General features: G+C 44.9%; 1 protein-coding gene across 15 annotated transcripts in view; it reads right to left on the bottom strand.

The window, feature by feature from the left end:
- nrcamb (neuronal cell adhesion molecule b) overlaps window positions 1-7,500 on the bottom strand; it is a 68,127-nt gene that overhangs the window by 40,054 nt on the left and 20,573 nt on the right. The gene's annotated exons all lie outside the window — the stretch shown is intronic.

Genomic DNA, 7,500 nt, shown 5'->3' with positions numbered 1-7,500 from the left:
GCGTGTAGTGTCCTGATGAAGAATGCGGAGATGTGTGTTCTGGTAAAGCAGACAGAAACCCTGAGGAAGAGCAGCAGTGTTAGTGCGGCAGAGCTCATCTGGTTTATGGGTAGAGATGGAGATTGAAAACTGCTTCCATTTTAGAACCGGTTCCAAATCTATTTCATTAATTTCATTCATCGGTTCCACTATATTCCATTCCATTCTGACCGGTTCCAAATATATCCGTTTTAAAACTGGTTTCAGGTTGGTAAAATATAGAGCAGGTTCCAAAACAGTTAAATTTTAGGACCAGTTCCAAGTCTGTTCCAATATAGAACCGGTTCCAAATCTATTCCATTTAGAACCAGTTCAAAGTTGTTCCAATATAGATTCAGCTCCACTTTAGGAACAGTTCCAATCCGGTTCCACTACATTCCATTCCATCCGGTTCTAAATATCCAGTTCCAAAACTTCCAAGTCTGTTCCAATATAGAACCGGTTCCAAATCTATTCCATTAAGAACCACTTCCAATTCAGCTCCACTTTAGGACCAGTTCCCAGCCGGTTCCATTATATTCCATTCTATTCCGAACAGTTCCAAATATATCCCATTTCGAATCCAATACAATTGTTCCAATATAGAACTATTTAGAAATGGTTTCAATTCAGATCAACTTCCTAACCCAAGCCGGTTCCACAATATTCCATTCCAACCGGTTCCACTATATTCCATTCCATTCCAACTGGTTCCAAATATATCCCATTTCGAATCCAATACAATTGTTCCAATATAGAACTATTTAGAAATGGTTTCAATTCAGATCAACTTCCTAACCCAAGCCGGTTCCACAATATTCCATTCCAACCGGTTCTACTATATTCCATTCCATTCCAACTGGTTCCAAATATATCCCATTTAGAACCGGTTCCAAGTTGGTTCATTATAGAACTAGTGCCAATTAAGCTCAACTTCAGGACCAGCTCCAAGCCGGTTCCCCCATATTCCATTCCATCTGGTTCCAAATATATCCCATTTAGAACCGGTTCCAATAAGTTCCATTTAAGAACCAGTTCAAAGCCGGTTCCACTATATTCCATTCAAACCGGTTAATCCACATTACATTCCAACCGGTTCTTAATATATCCTTCTATAGAACCAGTTCCAGATATGTTCCACTATAGAACCAGTTCCAGATATGTTCCACTATAGAACCAGTTCCAGATATGTTCCACTATAGAACCAGTTCCAGATATGTTCCACTATAGAACCAGTTCCAGATATGTTCCACTATAGAACCAGTTCCAGATATGTTCCACTATAGAACCAGTTCCAGATATGTTCCACTATAGAACCAGTTCCAGATATGTTCCACTATAGAACCAGTTCCAGATATGTTCCACTATAGAACCAGTTCCAGATATGTTCCACTATAGATCCAGTTCCAGATATGTTCCACTATAGAACCAGTTCCAGATATGTTCCACTATAGAACCAGTTCCAGATATGTTCCACTATAGAACCAGTTCCAGATATGTTCCACTATAGAACCAGTTCCAGATATGTTCCACTATAGATCCAGTTCCAGATATGTTCCACTATAGAACCAGTTCCAGATATGTTCCACTATAGAACCAGTTCCAGATATGTTCCACTATAGAACCAGTTCCAGATATGTTCCACTATAGAACACGTTCCAGATTTCCTGGAACCAGTGATTCCTGTGTGCGCATTTTCATGTGATTGTAAAGCAGTGAATAGTGCACGATGAGCCGAGTTATGATGCTTGAAATGTGTATTACTAAAACCATAGTGTGTGTGTGTGTGTGTGTGTGTGTGTGTGTGTGTGTGTGTGTTCTTTAGCCTGTTGATTTGTGTTCATGGTGTTCAGCTACAGTGAAATGTGTTATATTAAGTCTCGATCGTGAATGATATCTAAGGCTGTTGTACGTTCCTGGATGGTTTAAACTCAAGCGGTGCCCAGCCCTATAGACGGCCCATACGCTCGGAGAAACTAAAATCATATCCTCCATTAACACAACAATGGATGTGTGTGCAGAGCTCTGGCCTTCGGCCGGATGAACGCGAGCTGAGCGGGTTAATTTCCCCCGTCTCCTCCGACTCAAGGACACTTGCTTTTGTCAATCTTCTCATTTCTGGTGTTTTTCTATGCGATGGAAAGCAAACATTTACCCAGCGATTCATTCCCGGTGAACCTCATTAACATTCCCTGTCGTTCTCACACTCGTACGCACAAACACAAGCAGAATGCGTCAGTCTCTGTGAGATGCTAATGTCTGGCAGCGGCTTAAAGGAACGAGGCCTCGTTAGCATGCGGCGCTCAACCAGAACACAGGCCTCAGATCAGCTTCCTCAGAGCTGGCCTTTACATGCTTCATTTGCATATGCAAATCGCTCAACACGCACTGTGATGATCAGCGTCCGCCCGGAATCAGCCGGAGATTATGCGCGAGCGGAGATGGTCATTGGACGGTGAGGAAAAGCATTTCCTGTTTAGTGCCGTTGACCTTTTTAACAAGCGAGAAGGAAACAAGACGAAGCCACATTTATCCGTTCAGGAACTACAATAACACCAGTAGAACACCTGATCTGCTCCGGCCGCTGTCTGACAGAACCAGCATTAACTTCTGGAGCAGTTTGAGCTCCAGTAGCTCGTCTGTTTGATCGGACCCCACGGGCCAGCCTTCGCTCCCCACGGTCATCAATGAGCCTTGGCCGCCCATGACCCTGTGGCCGGTTCTCCACTGGTCCTTCCTTGGAGCACTTTTGATAGATACTGACCACTGCAGACCGGGAACAGCCCACAAGAGCTGCAGTTTTGGAGATGCTCTGACCCAGTCGTCTAGCCGTCACAATCTGGCCAAACTCGCTCAAATCCTTACGCTTGCCCATTTCTCCTGCTTCACACACATCAACTCTGAGGACGAAATGTTCACTTGCTGCCTAATATATCCCACCCACTAACAGGAGCCGTGATGAAGAGATCATCAGTGATACTCACTTCAGCTGGTCATAATGTTACGCTTGCCCATTTTCCCAGTCATCCGTCTACAGAAGTCTAATCAGAAGTGCTATGATGTTGGTAAATGTGATAAACTGGTGTTGTAAATGTGTAGATGCGTCAGAGACTGAACACACACACACACACACGTTGTAGGGTGCTTCACGGGCCGTTGGCTAAAGTTACCGCAGTGATTGTGATGCTAATGCCATTGTACAGCAGCTTTAGGATGTGCTGACCGGCGCTCTTCTGGCACTTTGGCTCTATTGTGGACGGTCAGCGTGTGGAAGCTTCTCCGGCCGGCGATTTAACACACTCTGCATTTATACTAACACCACTCATTAACCTGCGGACTGCCAGCGCAACCTTTCTCTAGCACACATTCTGGCAATCATCATAATTCGGAAGCGTTGTCGTTAGGCTCCTCCCCCTAGTGGGCGGTGCCAGGAGTCACAGAACGACACTTACACTGCTTTATAATCAGATCTGATCCCGATCTCGACTCAACACACCGTCTGTCATGTCTGAGAGTTTCATGTTTGGCCAGTGTTTTGGGATATTGTGATAACGTGAGCACCGCCCGGATTTGGTTTTATATATATTCAAATTGGGGACTCCTCTTGGGGCGTACGGCTCTGATTGTTCAGCCATTTTAGATCCCGCATGGTTCAGTGAATATATAATGTGCACAGACTATAATGTTGAGTGCAGTACCTGTGCTTGAAGCCTTTAGACGTTAATGGTTTCCGCTTCTGCAGTTAATTATGTAAATTAACCCTTTGCACTTCATCAGGAGTTAAAGCCTCAGTTTATACCGCGGTCAGATCTGACGACTGCATTTAAACACACCGATCAGGCATAACATTATGACCTAATATTGTGCTGACCCTTCTCTGATGGACTCCACTAGAAGGTGTGCTGTGGTGTCTGGCACTAAGATGTCAGCAGCAGATCCTTATAGTTCTGTAAGTTGCGAGGTGTGTTCGGCTCATCCCACAGATGCTCGATTGGATTGAGATCTGGGGAATCTGGAGGCCGAGTCGACGCCTCAAACTGGTTGTTGTGCTCCTCAAACCATTCCTGAAGCATTTGTGCTTTGTGTCAGGAGCATTATCCTGCTGGAAGAGCCACAGCCACCAGAATACCGTTTCCATCAAAGGCTGAACATGGTCTCAGCAATGCTTCGGTAGGTGGACTGGTCATACGCAACAAACTGAGAACAACTTTAGCTCTGTATCACAAAGTGCTGCCAGTTTTTCAGTACAGCACCAGTCACCTACAGTACAACATGATCCCAATCTGGCTCATTATCTAGGGCAGATGAGTGAACGAGGACGCACACACACACACACACACACACACACACACACACACACACACACACACACACACACACACACACACACACACACACACACACACACACACACACACACACTGCATTTGTTCTCAGCGAGTCTCTGGAGAAAACTGAACATTTTTCCTCCATATCTTCCCTTTATCACTGCAGAAATTGCTCTTCTTATTTAGTATTTCTTTCCTGTTTCCAGTCCAAATTTCTAAATATTCTAAAATCAAGATGCATTTACTAGATCAGTTAAACGACAGTTTTTGCTTAAGAGAAAAATAATCTTATTTCTGTTTGGGACAGAAACAAGAAACAAGATTTCAATCAGAAATAAGATTATTTTTCTCACAGTTTTAACTCACTTCATTTAGACATTATTTTCAACAAAACATGAGCCCCGTTCACACTGCACGTCAGACCCGCAGTATTCCCGGAGCATTGCCGGGTCGCCTTCTGTGTGAAAGCACCGCGTCCCGGGATTGATTACCGAACTGAACCACAAGTCGAGACCACGGAGCTCCTTACTATCCGCGCTGAAGCGGAGATCGCTCGCCGTTATACGTCACATCCGGATGTCACGTGACTCGACCCGGGACCGTTACGGGTGTGTGTGAAAGCGCACATATTACGGTATTTCGCTGGCAGTGTGAATGGACCAAATCTAGCGGCCCGGGAACAAATGCCGGGTCGCATTATCCGTGTATTTGCCGGAATCGCAGTGGGAAAGGGACTAAGGAAACATGTCATCTTATATAGTAAAAGCATCTTGATTTAAGATTTTTTTTGATATTTGTGTGTGTGTGTGTGTGTGTGTGTGTGTGTGTGTGTGTGTGTGTGTGTATAACAGCCCAGAACACACAGCGGTTATGTTTCATTTAAATAGTTTATATCTCTTGTAAATCATTTACTACTAAAGCGCTGATGAGTTCAGAAAGCACAGGTTAAGAGTTCACAGGGGAAGCTGAAGAGTGTGTGTGTGTGTGTGTGTGTGTGTGTGTGTGTGTGTGTGTGTGTGTGTGTGTGTGTCGGCTCTGACCCCCCTCGTCCGCAGATTTTCTCACACTCTGAATGAGGTTTTGTTGGTGGATCTGCGGGTCGTGGCTTTAGTGGGCGGTGAAGGGGAACTGATGTCTATTCACCTGAATGAGGAGGAGCTCCGCAGAACACACTCTTCATTTCTGTCTCGTTTACAGTCTAAATATCTAACAGTTCTTACATTAAGAAACATTTAATAGACAAGCAAAAGTAATTGTCTTGTTTTGGGGAAAAATAACTCAAAATGAAGAGAGTTTTTGCTTAAAAAAAGATAAATAATCTGCCAATGGGGTGAGAAAAATAATGTTATGTTATTTAAAAATGTATTCTTATTTTAAGCAGAAACTCTCTTCATTTTGAGTTATTTTTCCCCAAAACAAGACAATTGCTTTTTCTTGTCTAGTAAATGTTTCTTGTTTTAAGGATTTGTAGATGTTTGGACTAAAAACACGACAGAAACACTGAGTAAGACGAGTGTGTTTTGCGGTGTGGAGTCCGGAGACTCCCATCTGTATCTGTGTGTTAAAGGCACAATAGAGGCCGATCAGATGTACAATGAGCCGCCTTTATTCCCATCGAGGAGCCTTTGAGACGAGCAGGTGGAGTCTGAGCATCTGAAGAGGCTTTCAGCTCACACTGAACACTCAACCTTTACACACACACACACACACACACACACACACACACACACACACACGTAGTGTTTCCATGTTTTATGGGGACATTCCACAGGCGTAATGGTTTTTATACTGTACAAACCGTATTTACTATCCCCTTACACTGACCCTAAACTACCCATCACACACACACACACACACACACACACACACACACACACACACACACACACACACACACACACAAAACCGCTCTTCCGGTTCCCTCGCTCTAAAGTCTTTGGGTTGGAATAAGGTCCGTGGTTAACAAAGCCTCTAAGTATTTTCGCGTTTTGATCAATGAAATAAAACACACCAGCTCTAAACTGCGCTCTTAGAAGTTCACCTCTCAGTTAATACACAGGTCCTTCTCAAAAAATTAGCATATTGTGATAAAGTTCATTATTTTCCATAATGTAATGATAAAAATTAAACTTTCATATATTTTAGATTCATTGCACACCAGCTGAAATATTTCAGGTCTTTTATTGTTTTAATGCTGATGATTTTGGCACACAGCTCATGAAAACACAACATTCCTGTCTCAAGTAATTAGCATATCATGAAGCGGTTCTCTAAACGAGCTATTAACCTAATCATCTGAATCAACTAATGAACTCTAAACACCTGCAAAAGATTCCTGAGGCTTTTAAAAACTCCCAGCCTGGTTCATTACTCCAAACCGCAATCATGGGTCAGACTGCCGACCTGACTGCTGTCCAGAAGGCCATCACTGACACCCTCAAGCGAGAGGGGAAGACACAGAAAGACATTTCTGAACGAATAGTCTGTTCCCAGAGTGCTGGATCAAGGCACCTCAGTGGGAAGTCTGTGGTAAGGAAAAAGTGTGGCAAAAAACGAGAAGAGGTGAGCGGACCCTGAGGAAGATTGTGGAGAAGGACCGATTCCAGACCTTGGGGGACCTGCGGAAGCAGTGGACTGAGTCTGGAGTAGAAACATCCAGAGCCACCGTGCACAGGCGTGAGCAGGAAATGGGCTACAGGTGCCGCATTCCCCAGCTCAAGACACTTCTGGGCTACAGGTGCCGCATTCCCCAGGTCAAGACACTTCTGGGCTACAGGTGCCGCATTCCCCAGGTCAAGACACTTCTGGGCTACAGGTGCCGCATTCCCCAGGGCAAGACACTTCTGGGCTACAGGTGCCGCATTCCCCAGGGCAAGACACTTCTGGGCTACAGGTGCCGCATTCCCCAGGTCAAGACACTTCTGGGCTACAGGTGCCGCATTCCCCAGGTCAAGACACTTCTGGGCTACAGGTGCCGCATTCCCCAGGGCAAGACACTTCTGGGCTTCAGGTGCCGCATTCCCCAGGTCAAGACACTTCTGGGCTACAGGTGCCGCATTCCCCAGATCAAGACACTTCTGGGCTACAGGTGCCGCATTCCCCAGGTCAAGACACTTCTGGGCTACAGGTGCCGCATTCCCCAGATCAAGACACT

This window comes from Pseudorasbora parva, chromosome 25, assembly GCF_024679245.1.
Source record: "Pseudorasbora parva isolate DD20220531a chromosome 25, ASM2467924v1, whole genome shotgun sequence".
Classification (NCBI taxonomy): domain Eukaryota; kingdom Metazoa; phylum Chordata; class Actinopteri; order Cypriniformes; family Gobionidae; genus Pseudorasbora; species Pseudorasbora parva.
Note: the sequence above shows the minus strand (reverse complement) of the source record. Positions and strands in the feature narration are given on the sequence as shown.